This window comes from Triticum dicoccoides, chromosome 1B, assembly GCF_002162155.2.
Source record: "Triticum dicoccoides isolate Atlit2015 ecotype Zavitan chromosome 1B, WEW_v2.0, whole genome shotgun sequence".
NCBI lineage: Eukaryota > Viridiplantae > Streptophyta > Magnoliopsida > Poales > Poaceae > Triticum > Triticum dicoccoides.
The window spans coordinates 152,935,718-152,957,141 of NC_041381.1; the positions used below are offsets into that span (position 1 = coordinate 152,935,718).

At 46.8% G+C, this 21,424-nt stretch overlaps 1 pseudogene; it reads left to right on the plus strand.

Moving 5' to 3' along the window:
* The first annotated feature begins 501 nt into the window (after positions 1–501).
* LOC119350248 lies at positions 502–19,455 on the plus strand (annotated as a pseudogene).
* The last annotated feature ends 1,969 nt before the right edge of the window (positions 19,456–21,424 follow it).

Here is a 21,424-nt window from a genome sequence, read left to right on the forward strand (position 1 = left end):
CTTTCAACAATGCTTGGCATCGTTTCTCTTCATCATTAAAGGTTGATTGCATACCTTGTCCATCACCATTACGTGAAAAGAAAATCAGACGTGGCCAACCACAGAGCTATATCTGACGGAAAATATTTTTGTGTGCTTCTCCTAACTCTTTTTTTTTTCAAAAACAGCTCACCATTCCTGTCGAATGGCCTTTTTTACTCTTTAGCGGTACCCTTGCTTGCGCTGGTCAACTTGGCGGTCAAGCCAACTTGCCGTGCGCCGATGCTCCGCTGCTGCCAGCTGTGAAAAACAGAGGAAGTGAAAAGTAACTCGGTTCGTAGAGGCGGGCGGCTGGGACTCGACCGTACGTGTGTGAGCTCGGTGTTGATGCACCACAGGGCAGAGGGCGCTCGTCACGTGCTTTCGTAGGCTCGGTCCACCGTCCACACACCGGCTCTGCCTCGCCCCTCAAAAAGCTGGCCACCCTTTTGTCTTCTTCTCACGGAGAGAGAGAGAGGGAAGGGAAGGCCGCCCGCCGAGCGACGAGAGCCCAAGCAAAAAGGCGCGGAGCCGAAACTTGCATTGCAAGGAGAGAAGGCCCTCGCCGCCGCCCACCTCCCCCCTTGGGAGGCCGGCCATGGCGGAGGGGGAAGAGGAGGCGGCGCGGCCGCAGCCGCGGCCGACGCTCGCCTTGGAGGCTTTCCGCGGCACGATCGTCCAGGCGGTGAAGGAGAACCGCGTCACGATGATCGTGGGGGGCACCGGATGCGGTAATTAACATCTCCTTCCTCCTCTCCGCTTCGGCAGCTTGCTCGCGCTCTGGCCTCTGGGTGATGAGATGGTGGCGTGATGGTTTTGTGCCATTTGGGAAGAAGGCTGGCTCGCTTCTCGCTGCTGTCCGCTGGGTTTCTTCTACCTGTTTGTTCGTTGGGGGGTTTGGGGGGGGGGGCGTAGTGGGTCGTGTGGCGGCATTGGGGATTTGGGAGCAGAGTTTCCGAGGGATTGGGAACAACTCCGGAGCGGGGCTACAACTTCGATTGAAGCCTTGGTCTCGGGGACCTTTGTTCTCTTCGCATGTTTGAGAGGAACCTGGATGGTGGAGGATGAAGACAACAAGGGCTCTAGGTGAGCTTTGATGGGAGAGGAGGGGGCTGCGTTCCTTCCGCTCCTACCGCCCCCTCCTGATCCGCCGCCGGCGGGGCGAACGGCGCCGCCGCGGCCTGCTCGGGAGGAGTCGCCGCTGTCGGGGCGGTCACCTGAGACCGGCGGATCGCCGGATTCGCAGACTGCGGCGGAGATCGGGGGATTTCTCCATCCGGCCAAATGGAAAATTTTCTTCCAAGATGTCCGGGAAGCCGGCCGTAGATCGGAGGGAGTTCTCTACTCGTACTACCCTTCGAGGTGGACGGTGGTGTGCGATCTGGCTGGTGACATTCTCGGAGGGGAGTATCTCAAAGCTGATGAGAAGATTAATGAATGTACGCGGTTGCTCATTGATATTTTCGATGTTTTGGGGGGGGGGCGTAGTGGGTGGCGTGGCGGCATTGGGGATTTGGGAGCAGAGTTTCCGAGGGATTGGGAACAACTCAGGAGCGGGGCTACAACTTCGATTGAACCCTTGGTCTCGGGGACCTTTGTTCTCTTCGCATGTTTGAGAGGAACCTGGATGGTGGAGGATGAAGACAACAAGGGCTCTGGGTGAGCTTTGATGGGAGAGGAGGGGGCTGCGTTCCTTCCGCTCCTACCGCCCCCTCCTGATCCGCCGCCGGCGGGGCGAACGGCGCCGCCGCGGCCTGCTTGGGAGGAGTCGCCGCTGTCGGGGCGGTCACCTGAGACCGGCGGATCGCCGGATTCGCGGACTGCGGCGGAGATCGGGGGATTTCTCCATCCGGCCAAATGGAAAATTTTCTTCCAAGATGTCCGGGAAGCCGGCCGTAGATCGGAGGGAGTTCTCTACTCGTACTACCCTTCGAGGTGGACGGTGGTGTGCGATCTGGCTGGTGACATTCTCGGAGGGGAGTATCTCAAAGCTGATGAGAAGATTAATGAAGGTACGCGGTTGCTCATTGATATTTTCGATGTTACCGTTCATTCACGTGTGCAGGAGGAACCGGAGACTCTTGATCACATTGACTTGATCGATCTCACGGAAGAGCCAAAGCCCTCGAAGCCACGGTTCGGGGGGCGCTTTTGGGTATTGGCTGATGAGGATGATGAGGTGACGCTCGTGGACGACGACGATGCCGGAGACTCGCCGGAATATTCACCGACGCCTTCGTCGATCATTTGCGAGGCCTTCGATCAGGGTTACTCTGAAGATGAGGTCGCGGCGATTGGTGATGGAGTGGTGCCACTCGACAATCCGGCGCGGCAAGGGCTACGATCGGAAGATAAACTCGAGGTTCTTCGGCGCATAGTACATCGCCGGACTTCGGCTGCGGCGAGCCGGCCGTGGAAGGGACCGATTCCTAAGGTTTGTCTTCCTAAACCGATTCTATCTGATTTCATTACTGAGAATTCATGGAAGTTAGTTAAGAGAAAGAAGGCTCGGCGATCATCGGCGGCCATGGTGCCGGCGCCGACGATCGACCGCAGCGCTGTGATCCGTAATCACCGCGTCGCTCGTTTGAATGAGTTGTTGGGCCGCAAGTCGGGCTTGTCGGTGGGTGGGCCGGTTCTGAGTGAACCGGCCACGATGGCGTGTGGGCTGGTGGACGCAGGGTATGAGGCCCGAGGCGATCTACATCCTACGACTACACCCCCATGCGGACGTCCGGTTCCAAGTAGGGTTCGTAACGGAGGCAGACGACCGTGCTTTGCTGATCGCGGCGGAGGGCGTGCTCCTCGTATCCCTCCTCTCCAGGCGATGGCGGGCCGTGGAGTCCCTGCTACTAGTGGGATGCCTCCGGGCGCTGCGGGCCGCGGAGGGCCTACGCAGGCGCCGGCTGTTGGGCGCGGCGGAGGCGGCGCCCCTGCGGGGACGGGTGGCGGCGGCGCCGGTGTGCCGCTTGCTGCCGGCAGTGGAGGGGCGCCGCCGCCTCTGCGAGCGGGTCCTGGTGCGGGCCGTCCGGGGACGGTCGTAGGCGGCCAACGGGCACAAGTGGGCGGGGCCACTAAGACCGCTCCGGCTGGCCGCGGGGTGGCTGCTCCGGCTGGTTCTCGCCCGGCGGCGCCGGTGATGATGGCTGCGGGACGAGGTGGTCCTAGGCCGACGTTGCCGACGCCTGGAGTTGCCGTGGGCCGAGGTACACTGGTAGCAAGGCCTCCGCCTCCGGGTGCTCATGGCCAGCACCCCGTGGCATCGCAGGTGGGAGCTAGACCGCCGCACTTTGTGGCTCGGCAGGTCAATGACGCGGCGACGCCAGTGTTGCAGCAGGCTCAGTGGGGTGACGATGGTTACAATGTGTATGGAGATGGACAACACCGGGGATCCTCGTCTACGGGTGGCGGACGGGGGTATGCCTGGCAGAGTGATGGTTCTGCTGAGAGGCCTTTCTTGGGGCCGCCAGGCGGTTTTGTCGAAGGGGCTCCTGGGCCGGCTCATCGTAACCGAGGCGGTTTCCGTGGCAATCGTGGCCGAGGAGGCCGAGGGGGTCGGTACCGTCCAAGGCAACATCATACTTCGGTTGAGACGGGGGTCGACGCTTTTGCTGAGGAGACAGACTTGTCTTGCCAGGCTATGGATGTGGTGACGGAACTGGCAGCTGTCGAGGTTCCGGTTGAGGTCGATACTCAGGCTATGTCGGTGGAGGGCTCTGATAGATCTGAGGTGGACAGGGCTACAAAGTTTGCTAAGAAAAAGGAAAGAATGCTTTGTTATCGATGTGGCGATAAGGGTCATTTTATTGCTGAGTGTGTGGCTGTTCTTTGTGATACTTGTGGTAAGCCTGCACACGAGTCTGGTGCGTGTCCGCTGGTGCGGGAGCAGACACCGAGCCTTATGACATATGGTGTCTTCTGTTCTGAACTCACATTTTTTGAGTCACCGACTGAGAGGGAGGTTCCTCAGGAGGAGCACAGTACGACAACTGGGGTAGTGAAAGTAACTAGAGGACAAGTGTCTGAGGCTCAGATTATTCAGCGTCTCCGGGAGCTGGCACCAGGAGACTTCCATTGGGAGCTTGTCAGGCTGGAGAACAACTTATTCAGGGTTCAGTTCCCAACTGTGGAGGACTTACAGAGGTTGCTGAGCTTTGGGATGTGTAAGGTCCTAGGTACAAAGGCCATACTTGAGTTCCAGGAGTGGAAGCTGGTTGAGCCCCAGGGTACACCCCTTATCCAGGCCTGGTTGCGCTTTTCGGGGGCTCCGTCTGCGCTTCTGCGGGATGCCGATGTGGTTGCTAGTCTCGGTATCATGGTGGGAAAGACCGAGCGAGTGGATATGCCTTTTACTCGAGCTCATGGGATTGCTCGCCTGTTGGTCAGTATTCTGGACATCAACATCATGCCCGACGTGGTTAAGTGGGCGTTTTGTGGGCAGGTATACAGTCTTGAGATTGAGTTCGAAGATGATAGCCTCTTTGCCCAGGCTCCAGCTGCCACTGGCGATGACATGAGTGAAGGTGACGATGATACGGCGGGTAAGGAAAAAACGGCCGATGATTCTTTGAGTGAGATGGCCAAGAGGCCGGAGCCGACGAGTAAGGCAGCAGGACGAGGGGCGGCGCCTGGAGCGTCTGTGCCGGCGACCACTTTGAGATTCGGTTCTTTTGGTCCTGCGTCTGCACCACCGAGACTGTGGAGTGAGCGCGTGGAGTCTATTGAGGAGTTTGAGTACTCTTTACCGGCGTTGGATTTTGAGGACGCGGGTGTGGAGGGTTCTGGTGGAGGTGCGAGGTTGGATTTTGTGGACTCGCCTACTTCTACGTGCGGTGACGTGGCCGTGGTACAGGAGGGGGGTCCGATCTCATCTGGGGGTCCGGATCAGGGTGCTTTGGAGGCCCCCCCTCAGCTTCTTCCTGTTGAGGATACCAGGAGAGACGATGGGACGACGGTTGGGGGGCCGGGGTAGGTGGCCTCCTCTCCTCTTACGCCTGTGGATGGGCGGCCACTGCAGGCGGCAGCTCAGGTTCGGTGGGAGGGTGTGGGGCAGGTGGCCTCAATGCTCCCGTCTGCTTCGGTGCCCGAGGGGGGCGCCCCGTTCGGGACTGTGGCGTGCACTCCGGACAGGCGGTCCGGAGTGGATGGGGGTAGGGGGTAGGTGGCCTTCGCTTCCCCAATGCTGGACTCGGCGCTCGCATCTGGTAATGGCGACCAAGTGGATGTTCGGGGAGTGACAGACGGTCGCTCTCCGGATAAATTCTCGGGGGAGGAGGTCATTATGTTTGGCGGGATACCGGACCAGGCAGCTGAGGGCCGACGCATGAGTTGTCGGCTTCAGAGCCATCCGGAGGTGGACGACATGCAGCAGCGCTGTGCCGGCAGGGCGGCCAAGCTTCGTGAAGTCCAAGTCACAACTGGTATGTCCGTAAATACTTCCAATACTATTATGCATTTCTCGCACGATCAAATTGTGGATAAGGCACACCAATTAGGAATTTCACTTGGTAGTAATGAGGGTGAAGTTACTAATTCTGTTAATGATTTGCTTGATCTAGAAGCCGAGAGGGCTTTAGAAGTAATTCGTAACTTAGCTGCGGTCAAACCAATGAATGACTCTGAGATTGATGCCTTGGGAGTTCGAGTACTTCATAATTTCTATCATGACCTAGCACCGCCCCTCCAGGAGCCGGAGGAGGAGGACGAGAATATAGGGTTGGAAGTAGATAACCCAGCGGTTATGGGCACTTTGGACCGGGAGGGCCCGACCAGCCCTAAGCGCAAGTGGAAGCGCAAAACTTACTCGATGTCCGCAGTCCGTAGGAGCGCTAGGATTCGCACGGCTAAAAAATTTCATGATGAGACATAAAAGGAATCTTTTGGAATAGCAGAGGTCTTAAGGACTTGGCTAAAAGAAGGTTCCTTGCGGAGGCATCTATTGAGCATAGTTTGGACTTTATTGCCTTGTCGGAAACGGGTAGAGCAAATTTCTCACCTCAATTTCTCAATACGTTGTCGGGGGGGATGGAGTTTGACTGGCATTGTCTTCCGCCGAGAGGCAGGTTGGGGGGAATCTTACTTGGTGTTAGATGTGACTCTCTCGAAGTTCGCAGTGTGGTCATGGGGGATTTTGCGGTTAAGTTCAGGGTGCGGTCCAAAATTGATGGTTTTGACTGGGCTTTGGTGGCGGTGTACGGGGCAGCGCAGGCCGAGTTCAAACCTGATTTCCTGGCAGACCTTGTTAGAGTCTGTGGGTCTGAGCGGCTCCCAATTCTGGTTGGGGGTGATTTCAACATTATTAGAAGGCGCGATGAAAAGAATAATGACAATTTCGATGGGAGATGGTCATTTATGTTCAATACCATTATTGAAAGCTTAGATTTGAGAGAAATTGAGCTTTCAGGTAGGAAGTTCACCTGGGCTAATGCGATGCCAAATCCAACTTACGAGAAGTTGGATCGGGTTCTGGCTAGTGTTGCTTGGGAACAGAAGTTTCCAGTTGTAACTGTTCAGGCTCTTTCTCGCGGGATTTCTGATCACACTCCTTTGTTGCTCGATTCTGGTGGGGCTACTTACTCGGGTAACAAAAATGTTTTCTCTTTCGAGATGGCGTGGTTTGAAAGAGAAGGATTTTTGGATCTTGTTGCCAGAGAGTGGGCCAGAGATGTAGGAGGTACAGGTGCCATTGAACGATGGCAGAACAAGATTAGGCATCTCAGAAGCTTCCTTCGTGGGTGGGCTAAACATCTAGGTGGAGTGTATAAGGTCGAGAAGGAAAGACTCCTTTCACTTATACAAACCTTAGACATAAAAGCAGAAACTATGGTTCTGTTACCCACTGAGCTTCATATTAAGCATGAGGCTGAGATGAGGCTGAAGGATTTGCTCCGTGAGGAAGAATTAAAGTGGGCATTGCGGGCAAAGGTGAGAAAAGTTGTCCAGGGGGATGCGAATACTCAGTTCTTCCACATGATTGCCAATGGCAAGCACCGGAAGAAGAGGATCTTCCAGCTAGAGCAAGATGAGGGTACAATAGTTGGCCAGGACAACCTGAAAATCTACATTACTGAATACTATAAACGGTTGTTTGGACCACCAGAGGAGAGCTGTGTATCCCTGGATGAGTCTAGGGTTAGCGATATTCCTCAACTTACTTCTGTGGAGAATGATGTGTTAACTGCCCCTTTCTCGGAAAAGGAAGTTTTCGAGGCTATTGCCAAGATGAAAAGTAATACGGCACCGGGGCCGGATGGTTTCCCGGCTGAGTTTTACAAGAAGTGTTGGCATATTATCAAAGGGGACCTGATACCGATGTTCCATGATTTGTTCTCGGGACATTTGCAGCTGTTCCAACTTAATTTTGGAACGATAACATTGTTGCCTAAGAAAACAGATGCCGTGAGAATTGAGCAATTTCGGCCTATCTGCCTTCTCAACGTCAGTTTCAAAATATTTACCAAGGTTGGCACGATCAGGCTTACTTAGATAGCGCACGCTGTAGTTCAACCTTCTCAAACGGCTTTCATGCCGGATAGGAACATCCTCGAAGGGGTTGTCGTTCTTCATGAAATGCTACATGAAATTCATACGAAAAAACTAGATGGGGTTATTTTCAAAGTGGATTTCGAGAAGGCCTATGATAAAGTCAAATGGCCGTTCCTCCAGCAAGCTCTACGAATGAAGGGTTTTGATGAGCCCTGGAGACATCAAGTGGAAACTTTCACGCAAAAAGGCAGTGTTGGCATTAAAGTTAATGATGACATAGGCCACTACTTCCGAACGCACAAGGGTCTGAGGCAGGGCGATCCTATGTCGCCTATTTTGTTCAATATTGTGGTTGATATGTTAGCGATCCTGATTGGGAGGGCCAAAGAGGCCGGTCAGGTGGAGGGAGTGGTGCCTCATCTGGTGGATGGTGGTCTGTCCATCCTGCAATACGCTGATGATACAATCATTTTTATGGAACATGATTTGGCCAAAGCGAGGAACATGAAGCTAATGTTATGCCTTTTCGAACAATTGTCTGGGCTGAAGATTAATTTCCATAAAAGCGAGTTGTTCTATTTTGGTAGAGCCAAAGACGAACAGGAAGCTTATACACAATTGTTTGGGTGTGAAATTGGGTCTCTACCTTTCACATATCTTGGTATTCCAATACACCATCGTAAGTTAACGAATGGTGAGTGGAAGTGCATCGAGGATAGATTTGAGAAGAAACTAAGCTGTTGGAAAGGAAAACTCATGTCTTATGGAGGCCGGTTGATTCTGATTAACTCGGTGCTCACGAGTTTACCTATGTTTCTGTTATCTTTCTTCGAGGTACCAGTGGGGGTGAGGAAAAGGCTAGACTTTTATCGTTCTCGCTTCTTTTGTCAGAGTGATGAGTCTAAGAGGAAGTACAGATTGGCCAAATGGGATATTATCTGCAGACCAAAGGACCAAGGAGGACTTGGTATTGAAAACCTTGAAGTCAAAAACAGATGCCTCCTTAGTAAGTGGCTGTTTAAGTTGTCGTCTGAGACAGAGGCAACTTGGGCGCAGATTTTACGTAGTAAATATTTGCACTCAAAGACTTTATCCCAAGTCACTCTCAGACCTATAGATTCGCCGTTCTGGAAAGGGCTCATGAGGGTTAAGGCCGCTTTCTTCAACAGAACGAGATGTATTGTTGGTAATGGAGATGATACGCAATTCTGGGAGGATACGTGGCTGGGTGACGCGCCTTTGGCTACACAATATCCAACACTATATCGTATTGTTCAGCGTAGGGACGCTCTTGTTGCGACGGTGATGCAGTCTATTCCTCTAAACATGCAGTTTAGGAGAGTGCTTGTTGGACCTCGATGGGAAGCATGGCTTCACTTGGTCCGTAGGCTGATGGACGTTCAGCTAAATCCTCAGCCCGACAAGTTGTGTTGGAAACTAATTAAAACTGGGGTGTTCACGGTAAAATCGATGTATATGGATATTATTAATTCATCTGTGATACCTACGACTAAGGAGGTCTGGAAAGTTAAGGTTCCTTTGAAGATTAAAGTGTTTATGTGGTTTGTGCATAAACAAGTTATTCTTACAAAGGACAATCTAGTTAAGCGCAACTGGACAGGATCTACTAGGTGTAGTTTCTGTGATCGGGATGAGACTATCAAGCATTTATTTTTTGATTGCCCGTTGGCACAAGGGTTGTGGCGCATTGTGCAAATTGCCTTTAATATTACTCCACCGAGATCGATAAACACGTTATCTGGGGCGTGGCTGTTTGGGATTGAGTCCAAAACAGCCAGACACATTCGTGTAGGAGTATGTGCGTTATTATGGGCAATTTGGAATTGCAGGAATGATTTGGTTTTTAACATGACAACAAATATTTATTTTTTGCAGGTGTTATTCCGGGCTACGACGCTGATCCGTACTTGGTCCTTACTCACTCCGACGGAGGCCAGGGAGCGTTTGGTTACTGGATCTGTCCGGTGGGAGACGGTAGCGCGAGATATCTTCAACCGGTTTGAATGGCGATCATGTAATAGGATAGGAGTTTAGTTTACCTATCTGCTATTTTGCCAGCCGGGTTGTGGCTTATCTCATTTCTGCCTTGCAGTCGATGCTCTATGTGAGCTATAGGCTGCTTTGGTTCCTTTTTCTGTAAGACCTTTGTTCAGAACCTGTTTATTTGTTTAATAAGAGAGGCCGTATGCATCGCTCTGATGCAGAGGCCGGGGAATCCCTCTTTTCAAAAAAAAAAAAAAACAAGGGCTCTGGGCCAGGATGCTGCTATATTTTTTCTACGGCAGTCATTGCTACAAATTTGTCTCGGATTCCCCTTTTCTTCGTATTTTGAATTCTGATTTCCTCTGCCGGTAGTACGTGAGGATTTTGGAGCAGAGTTTCGGCCGGATTGGGAACACAACTCTAGAGCGATTGAACCTTGGTCTCGGGGACCTTGCTCTCTTCGCAGTTTTAGGGGAAGTGGATGACGAAGACGGCAGGGGTTTTGGGCCGGGATGGTGCTATATTTGTCTTGGTCGATGGCGACCCTTCTTCTACGAATTTGCCTCGGATTCCCCATTTCCTTCCTATTTCGATTTCCTCTGGCGCTAGTACATGTGGAGTTGCTGAACAGAGTTTCAGTTCAGATTTGTTCGTTGATTGTTGCGTCCGCTTGTTGGAGATTTCGTGGAACGTTCTGTGTTTGAGGGGTGCAGCTACATGCGTCGCTTCAAGTTTCATGGGGCTGATTTCATCCATATGGCTTCTCTCTTCACTTGATGCCAACACATTCAGTCTAGATTTTGACATAATTGTCTTGGGCTCGGATGTAACTTTCGGCCTAATTGTTATATACTGATAATGGATATGGTCGCTTGTTTATCTCATTGCAGGAAAGAGCTCCATGATTCCCCAATTCCTTCTAGAAGAAAACCTGGAGCCCATTATGTGCACACAGCCTCGGAGGTTTGCGGTGGTAGCCATTGCTCAAAGGGTGGCTCATTCTCGCAAGTCGATGCTAGGACAAGAAGTTGGATATCATATAGGCCACCAAATATGAAGAATCTCACCTCAACAAGGTAGCTCCTCGTTGTGAATCAGTGGCCCCACTCCCTAATATTAGGCAGATATCATTAGAATGTTCCTTCTACTTCTGCGTTGATTTCGACAGACATTATTGTGCAGGATACTTTAGCTTAGGCAGCCCCAATCATATATACTCCTGAAACGTGTACTACCTAGAGGAAGCATTTCAGCAATCTTTTGCATTTTGTCAAAAAATATTAAAATGTCATATAGATAAGTGGTCCGGATCTTGCAATGTCTAGGACCACATCCCTATGGGCCGGTACCAACTGCGTTGCTATAATTATTCTACCATCTGATTATTGTCGACTATCTAGGATCTGAAACTTTCGTACTTCACCTGATACTGCTGTCTGCTGCAACTTGCAAGTGTGACAAGTGACATTCTCAAGACACAGGACAGGGATCAGTCCATGTCCTTAGCCTTACATTACATGGCTTCATGCTATAGCTGAAACTAGAGTGGATCTTTGTTATCTTGATACCAAAAAACCACTGTATTGACATAGAATGCTTAGGAGCCTTATAGAAATCAGTACAACTATCTTCAAAGCTGAGCTGCAGGCAGTATAGATTGGTCTGGGTTGGTGGACCCATGACAGCTGAAAATGGAAATCATGCTATAGACATGTATTCCTTCAATCCTTGTTGTTCATTAATTTTTGATATCTCCCTTATATATGAATTGTGCATGCACTTTTCATAGAAGTCATGCAGACATGATTTACCATTCATAGCTATATCCAGTTATCCACGTGCATTAATGAGTTTGTTCAATTCCGGCTTTAGATTATATTGGCAATTCAATGCCTATTATTCCAAAATAAATAATCCATATGCACATATAAATAAATTATATTGCTTCTTATCTTTTAGGCTTGTAGTACCTGTCAGTTTGGAGTGTCATTCTTACCAAAAAAAAATATACATAATGTCAGTTTCTTCATCTCCATTACACTGAAGAGGTAGGAGATGATTTGGACAGTTAACCTGCAGTTCATTTATGTTGAGAATGCCACCATTATGACATCTTAATCTCTACTTCGAGCTTATTTGACTCGAAATTTCCAATTTTCCATCACATAGCCTTCTACTTATTTGAAGTATCTTAATTACCTGAATCTCATGATCCATTCTTACCGGCTTGACAATATATGGTAAATTGTTTGTGCTGCATTGCTATGGATTGACTTTTAGACTTCTTTTAATGTATGGATCAGGTCAAAAATTGTTTTCAAAACAGCTGGTGTTATGCTAGAGCAAATTCGTCAACACGGCATTGCTGCATTGCAATATAAGGTTATTATTCTTGATGAAATTCATGAACGGTCTGTGGAATCTGATCTTGTCCTTGCTATTATCAAGCAGTTTATGATGGAAAAGAGTGACTTCAAGTAAGTACTCTGGTAACAAGCATTGGTGCATTCTATCCAATTTTTTAATAATATTTATGGTTTCTGTCTACTGTGGAAAATGATCTTAACTCCTTCCTGCTGATTGCTAATACATATTATGTCACTCTTCACATAGGCTGGTTTTGATGTCTGCCACTGTTGATAGCACACGATATGTTGATTACTTTAAAGATATTGGAAAGGTTGAACTGATTACCATCCCGAGCATCCCATGCACTAACACGTTCCAGAGAGAAGTCCATTATCTTGAGCAGGTATATACAGATTCTTGCTCGAAAATGAAGTGAATTATCCTCGTTCACTGTCCCTAATATACCCCTCGTTGCATGATGTACCTTCTAATTTTCAATGTCTGATTACCAAACATGCTGTAGTTTATTTTGTAATCTTTGTTCATATATTTTAGAATTTTAGAACGGATTTTAATCCTTCTGATATATTGCATAGCCATTTTAACATATTGTAGCGTTATACCATAACATGCCAACTTATTTCTATTATTATTATTGCTGCTATCACTAACAGAAAAAATGATGGTAATAGTACTATAGCAGTGGTGGTAGTAGTACTATATACTAATAATAATTAGGTGTTTGTTACCTTTCCTGGTCCCTGTTTGTTGTTTGTTAATTTTTCATACAATCAATACATTAGGTTCACACCTTCTACTTTGCTCCCCTACTATTTCTTATTACCTGATGCAACGGAATGCAGATTGATAACATGCTGAAGATGGATTCTGAATCACTGTCGACAAAGTATTGTGTTGGAGAACATTTTAAAACAGATGCTGTTCTTAGTCCTGACGTGTATCATCTTATCCACACGTTATTGTTGCACATACACCAAAGTGAACCAGATACTGAAAGGAGTATTTTGGTTTTTCTTCCTACATACCATGCATTGGAGGAGCAGTGGGCTCGGTTGTCTGGTTGTTCAACTTTGAAAGTACATATTCTTCATCGCAGCATTGACACAGATGAAGCTTTGGAAACTATGAAGGCCTCAGAGTCTTGCCGAAAGGTACAAGTTGTTACATACCAATTTAACTTGGTACAACTGCATCTTTTCTACATGGAATATTTGTTCCTACTTTCAAGCCATATGTGTGGTGTTAGTAGCGTAATGCACTTGCCTTTATGTAACATAGGAGTAGGGTATGTATTCTTGGAGTATTTATATGGAACTGAATTTGATGATTGAAACCTTGATACCATGTGGAATAGCAACTTGTGTATTCCAATGTTCTTTAAGCCAAGTACAATGCACAGGTGGTATGTAGAGTGTACCACAAACAGGAAGCCCAGACCATCTCTAAGATATAATATCACTATCATTATTTGCTAAATGCCATTGTATTGTTGCAATGGCTCATTGCTATAACGACATTTCTCTCCATTTTCCTACAATTGTTCGGCAACATATGATTCCAATTTTTGTTTATTTTTCCATCATTTGCCTTGTCCAATGTAAGGACCAGGGACCAGGGACCACTTTTTCTGGGGGGATAATAACATCGAAAATAAATGAATTCTGATTTTGGGAGGTGGTGTGCTGGAGGACCTTTGTTTAGGACATCGTAGCATCCAGTATCTTTAACCCCCTTCTCTCGTTTGGAGTTGCTAATCATCATCATCATTAGTAAGTTTGGAACAAAATTGGATCAATATAATTCATAGAGATCAGTTACATTTATACGGTAGCTACTTTGAGGATCTTTTGGATCACAGGAATCACCCAAAAAATCAATCTTAGAGGTTTTCCATAGATCACTAAACCTAGCCATATGTCGCATCGCATGGGGGCAAATTCTACAGGATAGATCCATTCATAGGGTCTAAGCACGTGGGGAAAATTCTACAGAATAGATCCATTCAGATGGGGCAAACATAAAACTAGCCATAAGTTTTGTATTTGACCCCTAAAGTTTGCATCGTAGCACCTGTTAGGCTGTTACCCTCTCTCACTTCACATTTTTTGAACGGCGTGCCCCTTCGTGTGAGTACGCCAACGCCACGCTCCCGCATCGCATCAGAAGGCTCCCGCGGCGCGCTCCGCGCGTGCGCCTCGGGAGATCGATCGGCCGCCGCCGCTGTCGCCTCCCCAGCGTCGCCTCCCCCTCGCCGCCGCCGGAGTGCGCCCGCCGGGCGAAGCCCGCGCGGCGCGGGCGGCGGCGGGGCATTCCCTCCTTTCTCTGGCCCTCGTGGCGGCGGCGCGGGCCGTCAGATTGGGGACAAGGGGCGCCTCGTCCGGCTGGTCTCCCGGAGGCGGGGACGGCTGGATCGGCAGCGACTGGGCTAGGAGGAGGTGGCGCGGTGTGGCGGTGCTGGTGGCAGGGTTTCGGTCGAGGTCGTCTTCGATCTAGATCGGGTTCTCCATCGGGGCGTCGCACGACGGTGGGATCGGATCGGCGGCAACGTCACCGGTTCGGCGGAGGGCTCCGTTCCAGCCAACCGCGAGATCGGGACGCCGTGGCCTCCGGTGAAAATCGCGTCTGACTGCGGTCATGGCGGACGATGGCGGCGTCTCGGACGTCGTTCCCTTCTCGAGGCATCGTCGTTGCAGGTCACGTCAACCTGATCGAAAGGCTCCGGGGGAAACCCTTGATCTGGATCTACCGGATCGGACGATGGCGACGTTTCGATGTCGTTCTCCCTCCTGAGGGCATCGTTTTGGAGCAAGTGTTGGCTGGAGGGGACAAGAGGAGGAGCAGCGTGGCATCTGGCACGTTGACAACAGCGGGTCTCAGCGGCATGGAGCAGCGGGGGTCTCGCCGGTGGGCGTGTGATGATGGACGAGTGCAGGATGGTGGCGCTGTCTGGTGTCGTGGTGGCGTCGATGGCAGTGAGGCCTGGCACGGTTCATGCAACAGTTCAGCTCTGAAGATGGATTGATGGTACGTGGCTGCGGCGGCCTCATACCCGGCAGGGGGCCTGGTTGACGAGCACGCCGGACTGGTGGGTGCCCATACCCGGAAGGAGTCCTGGTTGGGACCTCAGGTCTAAGATGTTAGGTTTGGCTGCGAGGTCTAAGATGTTAGCCATTTTACAACGCTTTTCCTGATCATGAAAGCCCTGCCATTTCAATGTTATCCTTGAGAGACCAAGCACTCATGATATGTTGTGCAGAGTCCATAGCTATGCATGACGACCCCACTGGTAATTCTTTCTCTGCAATTCCACTAATCTTGCTTGATGTTTCTGTGCTCGGATTATGACAGTAAAATGAACCGCCTTTGCATCACTGTGATTCACACAGCCAAGGAATAGTGAACTATAGGAGCAGTTCTCAAATTCTTTGACATTGATGCACCCACCTCACTTGTACCTATCTTAAGAGTTCAGTATCATCTTTTTTTTTTCAAGTTTTAAAAACTTAGTCATTGAATTAAGAATTCCTGTTTTGATTCTCACTATGTTTACTACTCGTATTTAAATATTTTACCAGTGTCCCTAAGTGCCTATTTTTTTAACACTTTGTACATCCTTTGATATATAGATGGGGACTACTAAATTCTGTAAAATTTGTTACGTATATTTTCGAGAAAACGCAAAGCTTGCATCTCGATAAATTGGATAGTTATAAAGTGTATTTACAAGCCCGAGTGAGTGATGTTACAATAGTGTGCAAAGAAAATTAATGGAAATTTGTTACTGAAGTTAAAAGAAACACCAAATACTTCTCTGTACAAGTTAGTAAGATCTTAAAAACCTTAGTACATGCATTTGAAAACAAAACATATTTGGGTATGTGGGATCATTCATTACTATACACTGTCACTCTTCTTCGTATATATCTATATTAATGTAATATTCTCACTAACAGTCACTTGTTGGCAGTGCTGCTGCAAAAAATTCTCAATCCACCGGAATCCAGTGTTATTAAAGATGCTCTAGATACTCTTGTTCAAATTGATGCATTTCAGCCAGCATTCCCTGGAGGCTATCATCCCAGATTTTATGGCTATTTGCTCGATAGTTTGCTGTTATCATTTCATGCTTCTGTTCTTACCCTGAAATTTGGTGAGATGGGGTATCTCCATGAAGGAATCCTGATAGGCATTATGTTGGACATTCAACCACTTCCTATACTGCAACCTTTTGGTGATCAAGCATTGGTATGTTCTAGTTACTTCAAGTGACATGCTTGTATCCCCGTGTTCTTTTAGTTATGTATCCTACTTTCTGTTTTACAGCGCAAGAAGATTAGAGATGATTATTTTGATGAACGTACCTTCCAACAAATTGGCAAGAAGGAAGCTACAGTCATCGCAAATCTCCGGGCATATCAGTTTTGGCAGCGTATGTTTAAGGTACATCTTGTCTTATGTGTAATAAAATACCATGTGCATATATGTCTAGGACATTTTTGGGAGTTGGTTATTTTTATATTTGTAATCTTAACTTTCAAGTCCTTTTTAGTAACAATTACACGCTCATTCTCTTTTTGTACTATCTTTTTCTGGTAATACCTTTCCTAATACTCCCTCAATTCCTAAATATTTGTCTTTTTAGAGATTTCAAATGGACTACCACATACGGATGTATATAGACATATTTTAGAGTGTAGATTCACTCATTTTGCTCCGTATGTAGTTACTTGTTGAAATCTCTAGAAAGACAAATATTTAGGAACGGAGGGAGTAGATGACTATTTCTAGGATACTATATCATGGCCCTTAAGTGAATATTATTATTGATGAAAAAAATGTATATATTTTTATTTGGATTCTGTTAACACTATTTATTTTTCACCAAAGTTACATATTCTAATTTTTTCAGGATAAGTTTCGTCTGGAGTACCTGACAAATGTTTCCAAGAACCAAGAATCAAATGCATATGAGATCTTGAAAGTTGAACAAGAATGGTGTAGATTACACAATCTCGTGCTGAAAGCACTTAACAACATCTCCAAAATTTGTATGTCCTTTAACTTGCGATAAAAAGTTTCTGAAGTGTATTTTGATTGCACAATTTGCATCTATTGATGTGTGTCAGGTACTCTAACATTATCATGGTTTTCCACTAAAAGTTTGAAAATGTGTACATAAGATGGTGGAAAGTGTTGCCTGCTGTAGCCTACTGTGTTATACATCAGCATTTTGTGTTGCAATAAAAAATTAAAATATACATAGTTGGTGTGAGGACCTACTCGTAGAAGTGCAAATATCAAAATACATTTCCAAGAATACAATATATGGACATTTCTTGGTAACTCTTTCTTTTGAACAGATGATGATATTATGAGCACACTGCACCGGTTTAGGCCTCAATTTCTTCTGGAAATCAATCCTCCAAAGTACCTTCAGACCTCTGAATTCCACCATGAATGTCGTGATCCTGAATTGCCGGAGCCAGAGCATATGACTTCACTCCCGTTGGAAACTGACAGTTCTCACTTAGATTCACAGAGGTGTGCTGCAATCCCTTATATTTCTGCAACTGATTTTGGAGCCACTGACATTGTTAATACCCTCATGAAGGTTATTGAAAAGGTGTGTTGTATTATATCAATTGTATGCATTGTCAAGTTACCTGTATATATGACATAAAGTAGTATAAATATAATGCTTCTTGATTGGTTCACAGATGAAGATAGAACTTGCAGTGACGTGTGTGGACTACCATGATGGATCTAGTGAAACATACAGAGGACCTCTTAACAATTTATCCAATGCCTCGAAACGAGCATGCAAGTTCTTCCTCACATTAAAGGTGGACTGTTGCATTCTTTCATGCTATTATCACCTGCCCTTTTTTCCCAGCGCGTCATTTGCGGGATATATACGTTATTTGGTTATTTTTCTATGTGTTGAGTAAGATCTTAATGAAGGATTGCCCTAATTTCATATCTTAAATTGTAGTAACCACAATTTCTGCGACATAGTACATCATGTTATAGCCAGCCGGATGCAGACCAACTGAACTACAAACCTACATCCTCAATATTCTACTGCAACTACTTGATACACTTTTCCCTGCCTCAGCGAAGGACTTGACATGTTCTTTCATTGTAATATTAAATGTAACTCATTCATGACACTAGGAATAAAATGGTGGTAACAGGTCACATGACATTGACAGCAGTGATACTGTGCCAACATGCATTTCGTTAAAGTTATATCTAACTAACTGAGAACTGAGCAGTAGCCTGACTGGAGTCTGAATGCCGTCAGGAATGAATTTCTGGTATCTCACCCGGGTGGTCTCTCGCTTAATATATTGTCCATGGCGGTCCTCGCCCATTGTATCTCACTTTTTATATCTACCTAACTGCATGTATATGTTAACTTGGTATTTTGACAACTCGATGGGTATGAATTAACATTTTTGCTTCTGATATGTCGTTCCTTTGATCAGGGTTGTAGAAATGGCGACTCTTGTTCATTTGCACACAATCTTGGCTCTTTGAGCTCTTCATCTGTTACTTCTAAAATGAATCCAGAAGATCCACCATGGCCGCAGGCTGACATAGGTTGGAGGAAGTTAGTGACTGGAGGTGAAAATGGTCACATTCTTGTCGTGAATGACAAAAATCTGAAGTTTTCCTCTCAACTTCATAACATGGTTGACATTACACCTGATCTGCATTTGGCTGAGCGTAATTTAGTTGCAAACAATCTGAGAAAAGTCCAGAATGTCGCTGATCCTTCTCATCTAACTATTGGAGATGAACATGAACTACCAGTTCCTTGGACGAGACTAAAGCGAATTATTTTGGTAGATGATTATGGTTCTGGTTCAACACTCAACCACCACGTCTTGCAGAAGTTCTTTGAGAATATTGCCATCAAGATATTGTCGGGACCATTATCTAGTGTGCAGATCATCTTGATCATGAGTAACATAAAGTTTGTTAAGATACAGGTACGCCATTTCTTAAGTTGTATCACACCATTACAGTGAATAAATCTACTGGATCCATGTGTCTTGTTTTGCATGTCTAGTGGTAGTTTATTTACTGTATTTATTTTCTGGTACATATGGCCTGTTTAACATCTGTGAATAACCTTCAGAATCTCAGCTTAGTCAACAGGCAACATTATTACATTACATCAGTCCACTGCTAAAAATGACAGACATTGGCTGCTGTTTTTTTATAGGTGGAAAAATTGGCAAGGGAGTGTTTCTTCGTTCTTGGTGAATCATTCCTGTTAAATGTAGCGCCTCTTAAGTGGTTTCCGATCATCGGCATCCGTCAACTTGATGGGCAGGTAGCAGGACAAGTTGCTTACGTTTTCAACATGCATCCTCCTTCGGGGGCGGGCATTCGGCGGGGCGATTTTGCAACACAAGAGAACTGAGCGCCAAGTCCTCTGCAGAGACTAGTTAGGCCAGTCTAGGTCATACGCATTGTAATAGCTAGGTCAAATCGTTTTGCAAGCTGTAAGTAGTTCTTTGATCAGGTCACCTTGTACAGAAATATTATGGCACAGTAGCTACGATGGGTACAGTATGCACTGTTGCGCTGCAACTGCAAACTTGGGTTTTAATGTCGTCCCTGCTCTAATTTTTGTTAGACGTCCAATTGTCGTGGAAGTGCCTTGAAAGTTGTTATATGTTCATTTGGAAAGTGCCTCCAAGTCATGGAATCCCGATCTGTGATAACCATTACTCCCTCCGTTCCATAATGTAGTGCCTATAGATTTTTACAGAAGTCAAACATTACAAATTTTGACCATGTATATAGAGAAAAGTAGGTATATCTAGAATACCAAATGCACCTCATTGGATACATCGTGAGTTATATTTTCAGAATATACATGTTTGGTATTGTAGATGTAGACAATTTTCTCTATACACTTGGTCAAAGTTGGCAAAGTTTGACTTTTATAAAAATCTATAGGCACTACATTATGAAATGGAGGGAGTATATAACTGTGTCAGTTTGACCCTAAAAAAACTATGTCAATTTGCTTTTTAGAAGTCAATTCGGTTTTGACCTGGACGACTATGTCAGTGGCTGACCCGGCCTTGGATACTACAGAACACCTTAGATACTACCGTGTTGTAGTGAGTCCTTGTGCAAATGCAAGAACATCAAAAATATCAAAACTTCGAGAAACAACAGGAGCAGATCAACTTGGGGGAGGGGTGCATGAAACTTAGTAACGAAGAAGCTATATATACCGGATCAAACAAGAAACACTATATATGTACCTATACGAACGCACACCAGTGATCCGGAGTACTAAAGAGACCAAGCAATCTCTTGCTTGTACACAAGAAATAAATAGCACACATCAGTTTATTGAGCAAGTTTCAGAACAAAAAATAATAATAGGTTTAGGTGAGTAGTTTGGGTAGGGGCCCAGCTAGCATCCCTTCATCATATGGATAACAGTAGCGGCATATGTTGCCAAGATGGTGGATTCAGGTATATTGTTTGTAATACTTTGTAAGGTCCTCGAGAATAATTAATAAAGTGGCCGTATGCATCTTCCAGATGCAGAGGCCGGGGGCCATCCTCCTTTTCTAAAAAAAAATGGGAACTATATGTATATAACCACGCAGGAGAGCATACATAGAAACGATATTAAGCCTAGGGGTAAAGTGCATCTCAAATGCTATATACACCCTCCGTTCCTAAATATAAGTCTTTTTAGACATTTCAAATGGAATACAACATACGGATGTATGTAGACATATTTTAGAGTGTAGATTCACTTATTTTACTTCGTATGTAGTCACTTGGCAGGGTCCTGGTTGAGAAGCACGCCGGACTGGTGGGTGCCCATACCCGGCAGGCGTCCTGGGTGGGACCTCAAGTCTTTAGATGTTTAGGTTTGGCTGCGTGGTCTGTTTGGTATTAGGCCCAGACTTTCAGCGCCCCTACATCAACTTGATAGGGATAGCGACGGTTGTTGCTTAGTTGGTTGGCTTTAGACTTATTATTGTATGACTCCGTACGGTCTTGTGTCAATAATTAATAAAGTGGCCGTATGCATCGTCCAGATGCAGAGGCAGGGGGTCGTCCTCCTTTTCTAAAAAAAAACTTGGTGGAATCTCTAGAAATACTTATATTTGGGAATGGAGGGAGTGCAATAGAGCTATATACCAGTCTAAGACAGCATGAAAAATTTCCCCACCCATAGCACGTCCTTGTAGCAAGGGCGGTAAGTAAACGATCCTTTGACATAGAAAACATCTTGCACAGGGTCTTTACCGAAAAAGGGTTTCCCCCCGCTTTGTATTCCAAAGCACCAACACCGAGTACAGATAACGCTGTGGCGAGCAGCACAACACACCAGGAGAAAGAAGAAGAAGAAACAAATGCCAACCACGGCAGCTTGGCAAAGCGCGGACGACCCGCCACCACGGCGCCCACCGGAAATAAATCACCACAGACCAAGGCTCCGATCCGCCGCGTACCAAGCAGCACCTCCAAGAAGGGATGCGACGCCGGCGACGCTGCTGCC